Source organism: Nannospalax galili, unplaced genomic scaffold (genome assembly GCF_000622305.1).
Source record: "Nannospalax galili isolate Female #2095 unplaced genomic scaffold, S.galili_v1.0 scaffold936, whole genome shotgun sequence".
In the NCBI taxonomy this organism is placed as follows: domain Eukaryota; kingdom Metazoa; phylum Chordata; class Mammalia; order Rodentia; family Spalacidae; genus Nannospalax; species Nannospalax galili.
Genome location: NW_008337142.1, coordinates 784,265 through 796,652, shown reverse-complemented (window position 1 = coordinate 796,652; position 12,388 = coordinate 784,265). Strand labels below are relative to the sequence as shown.

Below are 12,388 nucleotides of genomic sequence, written 5' to 3'. Positions count from 1 at the left end.
ATCCAGTAATAAAATTTTTTCTGACAGCAGTACCAGCTACCACCCTTCTCTACCCAGGAACAGAAAAAGATTTCACTGACTTTCATCTAGGTGGATTCAAACACCTGGCTAACTATTACATTTCAGGTGTGAGAAGCTTTTTCTCCTATACAGCTGCTAGCAGAGAGAAGAAATCTTCCTCCCTCCACTGGCAGAGATCGAACTTACACTGGATACTGGAGGCGTTGCCATGACAACAAGCTGTATCCGACCCTGCGTTGGCTGAAGACAAGCTGAGCCAGCGGTGACATCAGTGACTGACAGCCTAGAATTTCTCCAAAATAAACTTTCTCACCAGAACTGTACTTCACAATAAGGAAACATTGGACTTAATAACTGTTGGACATGGGAACTATATAATATTGAGAAAAGTACCATGGGGGTAGTGGTAAAAGCTTTTAGATACTTTGTGAGATATTCTATTTACATGTGGAAGTGGGTTTCTGCTAGACTATTGTCTACCTGTAAAAATCACACACAGGAAGGCATGGTATGCATAGAGCCAAAGGCCATGTTTATGTCAAGGCATCTGTGGTGGCCACTTCAAAGGGAGAGACAGGAAAGATGCCAGAAAGCACCTTGCTATGAAAAGGAGCCCGCAGCACATTCCCGAGCTGCATGAGCTGTCCGGTGTGAAGGGGCTTCGACTTTTGCATAACAGAGGTCTCCCAACATCTCCCTCTCTTTGATTTAAATATGAAGAAGTGCCATGCCAGCCCTAAAGGTTAACTCATTTCATCTCGGGAGAATCCAAAGTTTGATAACTGACCATGACCTGTTTCCTGTAGCAATCCCTTGTTTGCATAGCTCCTACCCCTTGATAATGTTGTGCATTGTAAATAGTCCTAGTTTTACCCCAGTCAATTTGGAGCTGGTTCACTTCACTCCGACTCGGAGCTGGATCACTCACTCCGACTCGGAGCTGGATCACTTCACTCAGACTCGGAGCTGGATCACTTAGAGTTGGAGCTGGAGCTGAATCACTGAGATCTGAGCTGAGCCACTTGTCTTGAGCTGTAACACTAAATTCTGTGATCCAGTCTCCCCGGAGGGCACTATTCCTCCATTATCGGCCCACGGATACCCCAGCTTTCACCGCCTCCATGCCTCTTCCCTGTGGAGTTCACTGGCCAGGAACTCCGCAATCCTGAGGAAAGGTACAAGGGTGTAATAGAGGCGGGATTCCGACTGGATAATACTCCAGTAGCAGAGAAGCTCTTAGCACCAGAAACTGCGGTAGCCATCAGCTGCCGCTATTCCCAGAGACGTGGGACCTGAAGCAGCCGCTTCCCAGAGAAGTCTGGGCACCCACCGCGCCACATCCACAGTGAGTGCGCCCGGGAGCCCAGGCGCGCTCCCCACATCGCTTGTGGCCAGGCTCACGCCGGGACTAGCCAGGTGTGGCGGAGACCCCAGGGGGGCCGCACACACCACACCGGGGGTCCAGCGACCCCCCCCCCCCATAATATTGGTGTTAAAATCTGGTCTTTGTTTAAGATGCTGATGGTAAGGGATGGTAAAGTCACAGGGAAATGACAGAAAAAGAACTGGGTAGTTCCCTGAAAACAAAAGAAATTACAAAGAGATGTCAAAAATAAAGCCAGAAAGTTTCTTCAAAATGATAGGAACCTTAGTAACTGCTTTAGGGTTTTTATTTGAGGAGAAATTTTCCCCTGCATCTGTCCTTTGCTTTCTCTCCAAAAGAGAATGAAGACTTTAAATCAAATATTGAAACCTTTAACCGTACTGAATAGCACCTGAAGGACGAATACCACTGAGGGTTGCAGGTACATCTGTCTTCAATATGCTACCATCTAAACAATGCCCTGTACATGGCAGACCCTCAGCAGGTGAACTGTAAAGATACATTCAAGGAATGAATAGAGTAGGCAATGATCTTCTCAGACACATTCTAGTGCTTTTCATAAGTTGCCTCACCTAACTCGTACAAGCTTGTTACCTGAGTATTATCAGTCTGACTTTACCCATAAAGACCTTGAATTCTTTCAAGAGAGGTTAAGTTTTTATTCAAAGCCACAAAACTTCAGAGAGTATACTTTGGAGAGTTTTTATTATGAACATTTATTTTTTATTTTAATATTTATATTGGTTCTTTTAGAATTTTTTTAAAGGCAGCTTGCTTTGTTCCTGAGATGCAGGTGGGAGGCAGAAGCATTCTGTAGCTTTCAGACTGGGCTTCACCAAGTCCAAGAGGCACCAAACAGGTGGCATGCTTGCAAACTGCATCACCTGGAAGAGGATAAGGGCACCTCCCTATCAGTCAACCCACTTTTCTGTCACTGGATCCAGGCCTCAGACCCCCATTAGGTCCTTTCCAGGCAGGATGGCCTGAGGACTTCCTCTTGCTCATGGGGCTCAGATTCTCAAACCCCTGGACATCTAAACTCTTTGCTCAGGCTGCTGAGAAAGTAGCCATGCTCCAGATGGCATAGGCCAGGGCTCAGTGGATTCTTTTTGGATCGGCACTGCCCCCACCATCCCTGTACTCTCACTCCTTTGGTCACTGGAGAAGGAGGGGGTCTCCAAGGGTGAGCCTTGAAGGCCAAGGTAGAGCTCCCAACCACCCTTCAGAACAGAGGCCACCAGGAAAGGTGCTTCCCATTCCTCCCCATCCTCTCTCCCTCTCTCTCTCTCTCAATCCTCCCTCTTCTTTCCCCCTTCTCCTCAGCTAGCACTTGGTGGGTTCCATCTTTGTTAGGCTGCCTGAAGGAGCTGCCAGCCTCCAGAACAAGTCCATAAAACCAAAAAACAATTATTGGTAAGCACAGAAAAGGAGAAAACCCACAAAATTCAGGGTTGCCTCTGTTTACAAACAACTGCAACTTGCTGTGGTGGGGAAAGGCTGTGCTTGGCAGTGAAGCTGGATGTTCTCTTGTGCTAAGGATAGTCCATCTCACCTCTCTTCACTGACTTTCCTGTCTTCAAGAACGTATTAAGAACACTGCATGTACATTGTATGCATGCACACACATGCATGCACCTCATGGGTGTACCCTCAGTGCTGGTGGTTGATGTAGTATGGTGGGGAGAAGGAAGTAGGTGATGGAAGAGAAATGTTCCTTCTTGGGACTTTCTGTTACCAAATTCCTATGCAAACACACACTCATATATGTACACACACAAAGACAAGCAGGAGTGTATATGAACAAGCACACACATAGACACACACTCCATTTTAAGAGAGGATGAGGGTAAGGCTCTCTGGGCCTGGGTCAGGCTCCTGCTCCAGCAGACTGTGGTGATGGAGAGCAGAGGGTTGTAGATCCTTTGCCATGAGTTGAGCAGGCACCATGGGCCAGCATCTCCCAGCTGTCCAAGACTTTTCTTGTTTCCCTTCTTTGTGATCTTGCATTGGTCAGGGCGATGATGCTGAGCTCAGGCTTGCTGTCTGCGTTCTGCTGCTCCAGTAGCGGCCTATCTTCATCTTACTCACAGTCATTATCAATGTTCCTACTGTGCGACTCTGGGTCTGATCTTCAGCAACCGATCTCACACAGGCACAGGTTGGGCAGGCTTGGCCACATCACAGGTTCCGTTGATTCAAACGTTCGCTTTCTGCTCCATGCAGTGCAGTTTTGCACACCCACGACCACAGCCACCACCCCAACCACCCGAGAGCCACCAGCCAAACTCAAGCACCCACGGTCCAGCTCCCCGAGGGTGAGTGTTGGGGCCAGTTGCACGCACCTGTGGTAGTGCTCACGCACCTGGTCACGATGGTTCCTGGAGAGGTAAGGGCTGCCTTTGGGACTCACAAGCTCTGGGATCACAGGAGAAGGACTGAAACTGAAACTGGGTGGGGGCAGTTCCCTGGTGAAGGAGCCACCTTAGGGTGGATGGCGATAGGAGGGCCAGAAGGGGTCAAGTTGGAGTTGCCAGCAGTGGATCCTTCAGGGGAGGGCTCTTGAGGAGGGGCTTCATGAGTAGAGGAATACTTTGTAGACAATTGTGCAGTCCTTGTCTAACTTCTCTGAATGCCAAGTACAGGCCAGACCACCAGCAGGGAGATGGCTTTCTCCTGGCTCAGGATGATCACTGCCTCCTCTCAATTCTGCATGTCCATGTCATTCATTTGGATGATTTGGTAACCTCACAGATCTAGCCATCTGTGGCTGCAGAGCTGTTAGGATTTACCTCTCTAACTTGGACTCCTGGGTCCTCCTGGCTGTCAGTGCTGTCCCAGCAGTCTCCACCTCCTCATTCTCCAGCTCCTCCATACGCTCTTCTCTCCTGCAGGCCCCCTCTATGAACTCAGAGGCTCATAATGCTCATGGCCAATGGGTGTGGGGAAGAGGAGCTCAGAGAGGAAGCAGGGCTCTGGGATGCCTATGGGTGGGATGAGCCTGTGCATGAGCAGATGCAGCTTGCCTAGAGCCATGATATGCTTCAAGATTATGTCGGTCTGAGTGCCACTGTCCACCAACTGAAAGGTTATGGCAGGAGTTGTCCCCTGACCCTGATCCCACAGGCAGGACCTATGCCTCAGCACCAGGATCACCAGGCCTCCTTGGAGGTACAGGGCCTCTAGGGTTTGCTCCAGAGACAGCTTGGAGAGTTGCAAGTGGTTCATCTGAAGCATCACCTTTGAAATGATTGTCCAGTTTCTGGACCATACACATGCTGCATCCCATGGTGTTGGTCAGCAAGGGAAAGGGGGGAGGGCGTTTCACTGGCCAAAGAATTCAGATTCCTTGAGAATTTGATCATATTCAAACCCCCTTCCATACTTTCTCATTATTTTTCTTAAAGCCTAAGGAGTCTAATTTGTGTCAGCAAATGTTCTTGGATGTGGGTCCAACCCCTGAAGCCTGGAGAACCTACCTGGCATCACACCCTTAAATAAAACTGACTCTCCATCTCCCAGGAGCTATCAATTGCCAATAATTCCTCAGCTAGGATTGGAACTCCTTGCCCACTTCCCTCCACTCCTATGCTGGGATTTTGTCTGGCTTGAGCTTGCACAGTCTTGTGCATTCTGTCACAAATGCTGCAAGTCCATATGTGCAATAGCCCTGCTGTCTGGTAAACTGCTTCCTTGTAGTTGTCTGCCACCACTAGTTCTTACAATCTTTCTACTCCTTCAACAATGACCCCAGGGTCTTGGGAGAAGAGGGTGTGGTGCAGGTGTCCCATTTAGAGCTGAGCACTCTGCAGTCTCTTATTCTCTGCATGTTGATGAGTTGTGGGTCTCTGGTTAACTGCCACCTGCTGCAAGGTTCTCTGATTAGAGTTGGGAGATGCACTAGCCCACATGAGGTACTCTCCGTGGGTCGAGGCTGAAAAAACTGCAAAGGAAGAATGCTTCCTGGAGAATGGCTGTGTTAAAAAAGTATGCTGTGTCCTTGGATGTTTTGCTTTAGTTCCTGTCTTTATTGCTGTCTTTATTCTTGTTCTTTCCTCGTAGAGAAACTGCTTTGTACCTACTGAGGTCATTAGACCCACCTAAAGAGAGACTAGATATGGATGATGGAACTCAGTTTCCCGATATTAGACTTCCTCCAAATGCTCCTCTCTTGTTTTAAGCAATAAGTAAAGTAGCTAAGAATAGGCAACCTTGAAAAATTCTAGATAAGTTACAGCAAGAAGAATTATTTGTAAATAATCCCCCTGCTTCAGTCCCTAGAGTTGACTCAAGGAGATCAAAGGGATACTAAAAGAAGTTTTCTGCCTACAGTTAAGATCGACTTTGAAACTGCCTACGAGCTAGGGAGAGGTAGGCTATGGCATCCCCTTAAGGGAAAGGAGAGCGTATTTAGAATCCCCGAGCCCACTGATGAACCACTTTCTCATTCAGGAGTTTATGATAGAAATAATACATAGGCAAATATTCAAGGAAGGGAAGTTTCATGGTATTCACTATAGTTTATGGATAGCTTAGCTAGGTCCAGACTACCTTGGTGCCTTTATAAGTCAGCAGCAAAGTATACTTAAACAATTACAGGGAGTATAAGAAACATGGAAAGAAAGAATAGGGAAATATGAATTAGAAAAACAAGCCTTTGAAGTTATACGGAGTTATTAAAGGGAAGATGCTATTTCACAACTTCACTGACCTAGTCATTGGCCTCGGCCACCGAAACCTCAAAATTAAGATAGTATCGAGAAAACGAAACCATAAAACTACTAACCATGAAGTTCATAAGTAGCTGGTGTTGCCAAACCACTGAGGGAAAAAGGACAAGCAGTATAGCCTCTGATTAATTAGATAAAAACACTGTACACTGTACTGTATTGCTTTGATTTTGAATTGTATTTCTAAGAAAATGATTAACCATGAAATCAACCTGATGCTTGCACAATCCTGTTCTGTAACTTGTATAAAATCTGATGCTCCAATTTAGAAAATTACATTCAGATCATCAACCATCTCTTGTGTTGTGTCTGTTTGTCACTAGCTGAATCCTTGCCCACTCTCCGATCTCCTGTTCCCGTCAGACTGAGTGCTCTGGTCTGGGCTGGCCCGTCGCAGTCTATGACCCAAGTACATAGCATCTTTAGTAGAGAACATTTTTTTTAATAGAAAAGACAAGAAAGAGGTGGGAGGCAGGGGAGAATGGATAGTACACTTTCAAATATCTATCATGTAGCTAATAATTGTCCCTTCTTGCAAATTTACATATTTTACTTTTCTGAGATGTAGTCTCATATAACTCATGTTGATCTGGGACCTTGAACTTCTGATACTCCTGGATGACAGCTGTGTGCTACCAAATCTTGTTTATGTCACGCTGGGGATGAAATCCAGGACTTAGCACATGATGAGCAATCACTGTTCCAACTGAGCTACATCCCCAGCCCTACACTGTCTTTTAAACAACTGGATTACAGTTAGAGATATTTTGATGTGTTAACGTCAAGACACTTTCTATCTCTAAAAATCAAGGACTTTTTTCTCATATCACCACAATGCCAATTTATTCACATTAAAATAGAAGTCAAGAACAGACATCACCTTTACATTTTTTTAAAGAAAAGTCTTGCTATGTAGACCAGGTTGGCCTCAAAATGGCTATCCTCCTGCCTTACACTTCTTAGTGCTGATTCCAGCACACCTGACTTAATTATATATTTTAACACTCTTTTGTTCTAGAAGTTACCAGCTTGTTGAAAAGAGCAGAGAAGTTCTCTGTAGCATGGTCATCCCTGGATGGCTTCTTCGCATTGTTAAGTGATACACTAAGTTGAAGGAAAACCATCTAGAGACTGCTTGTCTTAACTCCTCCATCATGGAGCAAGACACTAAGGAAACTTAGTTAGCCTCTCTGAATATTAGTTTCCTGCATGTGACAAGAAACAATAATTCTAAATGAGATAATGAATTGATATGAAAATGTGCTACATCAATGTTAGTGCTTATAAACTGTCGGGGCTCAACTGTCAGTTTTCCATATACTAGCTGCATGACCTTGGGCATATTACTTAACTAGTTTCAGCTTCCTTTTCTCCACCATAAAAGGAGAGATAGAACCAAACTTTGTGGAGATAAAATTATATAGATTGCAGTAATTTTATAAAATAATGTTTCCTTGTGGCTTTTTCAAATGTCCTTAGTGTTATCTCTCCTTCTTCCCTTTACCTTTGTTTTCCCAGCCTCCCCAATAAAAACCCTACCAGCCCTGTAGTTTTTCCTCATACCCATAGATAAGTATAGTCTCACCCCTCATCAAAGAAGCTTCTGTTTGTAGCAGATGGAAACCACTACAGAAACTCACAATCTGTCAAAATGCAGAGAAGACTGAAAAGTGTTACATCTACAAAGCAAGGCTCAGAAAACATCACAGAAGAGGGTGCAGAAAGATTGTGAGAGCCAGAGGACCAGGATGCCTGCTGTGAGATAGTGCCTTCTAGATGTGACAGGGAAGCTGCACCCATGAAATGTCAACAGGATAGTTTACTAAATAAGACCTGTAAAATGGCAATACCAGTTGACATGCTAAAGTAGATGGGGGAAATTTCAGAAGGCCCCATGCCTACATGAAGAGCTACAGGCAATCAGTGGGTGCTGAAAAAGGAAAAAGCTGTTTTCTCCAGAGGTGAGCTCCCTGATAGGTTTTCCAGTCCCAAGTGGTCAGCCGTAAACACATGTACATTCAAGCAACATTAAATGTACTCATCAGGTTCTCTCACTCTCTCTCTCTCTCTCTCTCTCTCTCTCTATATATATATATATATATATATATATGTGTGTGTGTGTGTGTGTGTGTGTGTAGATAGATGTGTAGATAGATATATAGAGATAAAGATGTAATTATAGCTATACATATAGATATAATTAAAGAAGAAATCATAAATTTGCGAAGGAGTCAGGAGGAATATCATGGGAGGAATTGGAGGGAGGAGAGGGAAGGGTGGAAATAATGTAAATGATGTAAATTCAATATTCATGTATGAAATTCTAAAAAAATATTTAGATTTATTTATACACACACACAGATAAAATGCAGGTGAAGTCTTATAAAATGCAGATAAAGTATTCAGGACAGTCACCCACAAGTGATAGGTTGCTGCTCAGTAAACATCACTGCTACTACTGTTATCAATATCAATACCTAAACACAGGAACTCTCATTCACTCAACTGTAGAGATGTGGGAAAATGAAATTAGGTGAGTAATTGAGGAACTGGAACTCTGATGTATGGTCTGTAAAGGCAGAAAGTTATTGCTTAACCAGAAAAACAACTTGGGAGTTCTCCTGTGTCAGCTGATGGCACATACTATGGACCCATATAAAAAATAAAGATAGCGAGAATAAATATGAATTTTTTAGTTCACGTACTTAGGCAATTACAGTAGAAAATGCCAACATGTTAAGAAAGCCCTCCATACCGACCCCAGCACATCATTTTCACTATTCATACCTGCATTAGTTACTTTTCTGTTGCTGTCATAGAAACACTGACCAAAGCAATTTATAGAAGGAAGTGTTTATTTGAGCTTATGGTTCCAGGGAATTACAGTCTGTCATGGCAGGGAGGCATGATGGCAGAGGTGGCTGGAGCAGGAGCAGCGGAAGCTAAGCTCCCCACATCATCACACAGGCACAGGAAACAAGAGAGTGACTGGAGATCCTGCAAAGCTTAAGAACCATCTAAGCCCACCCCCAATGACGTGCTTCCTCCAGGATAGCCACACCATCTAAGACCTCCCCAGCACCACCACCTGGGGACAAAATGTCCAAATACTTGGAGCCTATAGGGGATATTTTCATTCAAACCACCACAACACCAAATTTTGTTATATTAAAATGTACAGTGCTTGTAACTATCCTAGACCAATTCTTTTTATAGTGAAGCCAAGATGCCACTGACCTGAAGGACTTGCTTTCCTCCAGCCCTTTGACAGTTTCCTGGAGTTCCTTTTACTCCTTCCTCTCCTCCCTCTTTTTCTCTCCTCCTTCTTCCTTTTCCCATCCTTTTTCTCACCCTCTCTCCCTGCTTCTTGCTCCCTTCCTCCCTCCCTCCCTTCCTCCCCCTCCCTCTCTCCCTCCTCCACTTCTGCCCTCTCTTAGGTCACTCTCTTTCTTTCTGGATAGCCACATGGCATGTCCTATACCACTTAATTTTCAGAAAGGTTTTCAGGGGTAAATACCGCAGCCAATCTAAGCCTCCTGCTACACCACCATGTCATTAGCTCTAGCACACGGTGGGGAAAGTCACTTAAAATAAACATGGGCTTTCTGGGTCCTTCAGATGATGGCATTTTTGCCTCCAGCCTTAAGGACTTTGCAGTCCCAGAGATTCCAGTGAACCCAACTCTGGACTCACCCTGCAGAGCATCACCGGCTCAACATGCTCACATACCTGCCACATCCCCTCATTCACAGCACCTGTTATGCTCGAATTTACTACCCAGGTGGGTCTGCTCTTACTGCAGGAAGCCTCCACAATTCCCTTATTCAACACAGCGAGTTCAACAATAAGAATGCACCCAAGTTAGCTAGGATTGGGCAAGAAAGGAAGCATTGAAAACAGGGTTTGAAAATGTGTCCCAACTTAGGTAACTACTGTTTCGCTGGCCAATTGGTGTGTTTAGTTGTTTGTTTGTTTTTTTCTTTTATCCATTTTATTCCTTTTTATTGCAACACAAAAAATCATGAGCTTCATCATGACATTTAAGTGTGTGTTTTCTTTCACTTCCAACCCTGCCAGGCCTCTCTCTGCCTTCCATCCACCTGAGGCTATCTTCTATTCCCTTAGTTCTTTCCTTCTTTGGGCAACTGTGGAAGAGGGAAGAATAGACTGTTACAGGGCCTCTAGTAGCTCCAGAGTGAAGAATTCCACCTGATTTGCCTTTTAAATAGGCTTGCAAATCTATAATACATGTGTGAATGACATCATTCACAAGGCAAGCCTGGGATCCAGACACCTCAGAGTTCATGTCTCTTTTCTGTGAACTGGTTTTACACAAATACAACAAAAATAAGGACAGAGACAAATTACAGTGTGGCTGGTACTTTTTTTCCCCAAACATAAAAGCTTTTCAAACTCTGATCATGGAGTCAAAAGGACTCCTTGAAAGGTTTCTTTACCCCTAGTAATCAAGTTAACTCTGTATTTGTGAGCACCACAAAAGGAAACTAAAAACAAACAAACAACAAAAAACAAAGAAAACTAATGGGACATCTCTTTTCTCACCTCTGGGGTAGCAAGCTCCTACAGAGGAGGCTGAAAGGATCTCACAGCAGTTGCAGTGGACAGGTTCTCAGTTGGAGGTGGATAATGTCAACTGTGGGCTCTCCGAAACCTGCCAATAAAACAAAGCAAAGCTTATAGTAGGGTGAGATGACTCAGTGGGTCAGGGTGCTGCCACCAAGCCTGGTGACTGGAGTTCAATCCCTGGGACCCACATGTTAAAGAGAGAAGTCCTGAAAGCTGTCCTTTAATCTACCTACCTACCTACCTACCTACCTACACACACACACACACACACACACACACATTGAAAAGGCTGAGCAGAGAGAAAGTGTAGAAATTTGGATTCTGAAGTCCTGTTTAAGTCAGTCTTTAATGTGAAGGATTGGTTAGAATTGGTAACAAGTTAGGATTGGTGGATATACCAGACTTCAGGCTTTGAGGTCAGGGTTGAAAAAAAAAAAAAAAGAAAAACTTCAGGTGTAAACCATTTGCTGATATTTTCTATGACGAGCAGTTGGATCTTTGAGGAAACTACAGGAATAAATAATAGACAACTGCAACTTTCTAGCCCTTGGAAGAACAATCCTGGGATATAAACTTATGCTGATGGAAAAAGTGGGCAAACAAGTCAGGTTAACGTAATATCCAGTGTGCACATGTACACAGCTTCCCTCTGCAAAATGGCAGACATACCTGAGAAAGATCAGTGTTTGTCACTAACTCCGTGTTTCTACTGGAAAGAAACACACTAAAGAAAATGTATTGGGCCTGCCGTGGTGGTGCACACCTTTAACCCCATCCTGATTCTTGAATGACAAATCACTATTTAGTTGAAATCAGATATTCTATAATAAGGATTTGATCTTATTTAAATTTTGCTTTCTCTGACGTGAATCTAATAGATTTAAAAAGTGCAAAAATTTGGCGGGCGTGGTGGTGTTCACCTTTTTTCTCTGCAGTCCAGAGGCAGAGATAAGAGGATCTCTGTGAGATCAAGGCCAGTTGGAGCTAGAGCGACCCCCCCCCCAAAAAAAAAAGTATTGGTGAATATTTGCTGCACACAGCATTCAGGAGGGGACAGAGAAGTTAATCTTAGGAAGCATTTTCATGAATGACGGGATTCGCAGACACCAGTTTTTCACAGTAGCGCACCGCTAGGGAAACCCTTTCATCCTTTCTCTTTGGCTCAGTTTTAAGTCCTCTGAGGAGAACTACAGACAGCTGGCATGTGAACCGCCCTCCCATTAGCCGGTTGGGAAGAACGCAGGTGCACAAATGTCTCATCTGCTGACCGTCAGCTTGAGGTTTTTCTGCATTATTCCACCGCCAACAGTCCGCCTCAAATTTCAATTCTGCCCCAAAGCTGAAGGCTTAACTAACGGAAGATGAGCCGGCGTTCCCAGCCCAAACCTTTATCTGCAGGCTGCAGCTTCAGCGGAAGTACTCTCTCCCGCCTCTGGAATCCCGCTCTTTTTCAAAAGCGGACCCAGACTAGCCATTGGCCTCTTTGTCCAAGAGGCGGAGCGAACGTGGAGCTGTTCACTGGCCGCGCCCACGCCACTGGAGCGGCAGGCGGGGTCAGGCCTGAGCGAGCGCCCCGGCTCTGGTTCCTAAGGACTACTCTCTGTTGCCAAGGGGCTGGACCCTGTGGCACAACCCGGCAGCCCCCTGGGGAGTGGGGAGGTGGGGGGAT

General features: G+C 44.9%; 1 protein-coding gene and 1 pseudogene across 1 annotated transcript in view; both read right to left on the bottom strand.

Moving 5' to 3' along the window:
- Nucleotides 1-4,691, bottom strand: part of LOC115070202 — a 9,601-nt pseudogene extending 4,910 nt beyond the window's left edge.
- LOC103733338 (protein FAM111A-like) overlaps nt 1-12,106 on the bottom strand; it is a 22,498-nt gene extending 10,392 nt beyond the window's left edge. Inside the window, exons 1-2 of the mRNA XM_008832158.2 lie at nt 11,988-12,106; nt 10,696-10,804 (exon numbers count right to left, since the gene is read on the bottom strand). The gene's annotated coding sequence lies outside the window, so the exon portion shown is untranslated. The remainder of the gene's footprint in view (nt 1-10,695; nt 10,805-11,987) is intronic.
- Nucleotides 12,107-12,388: the final 282 nt, after the last annotated feature.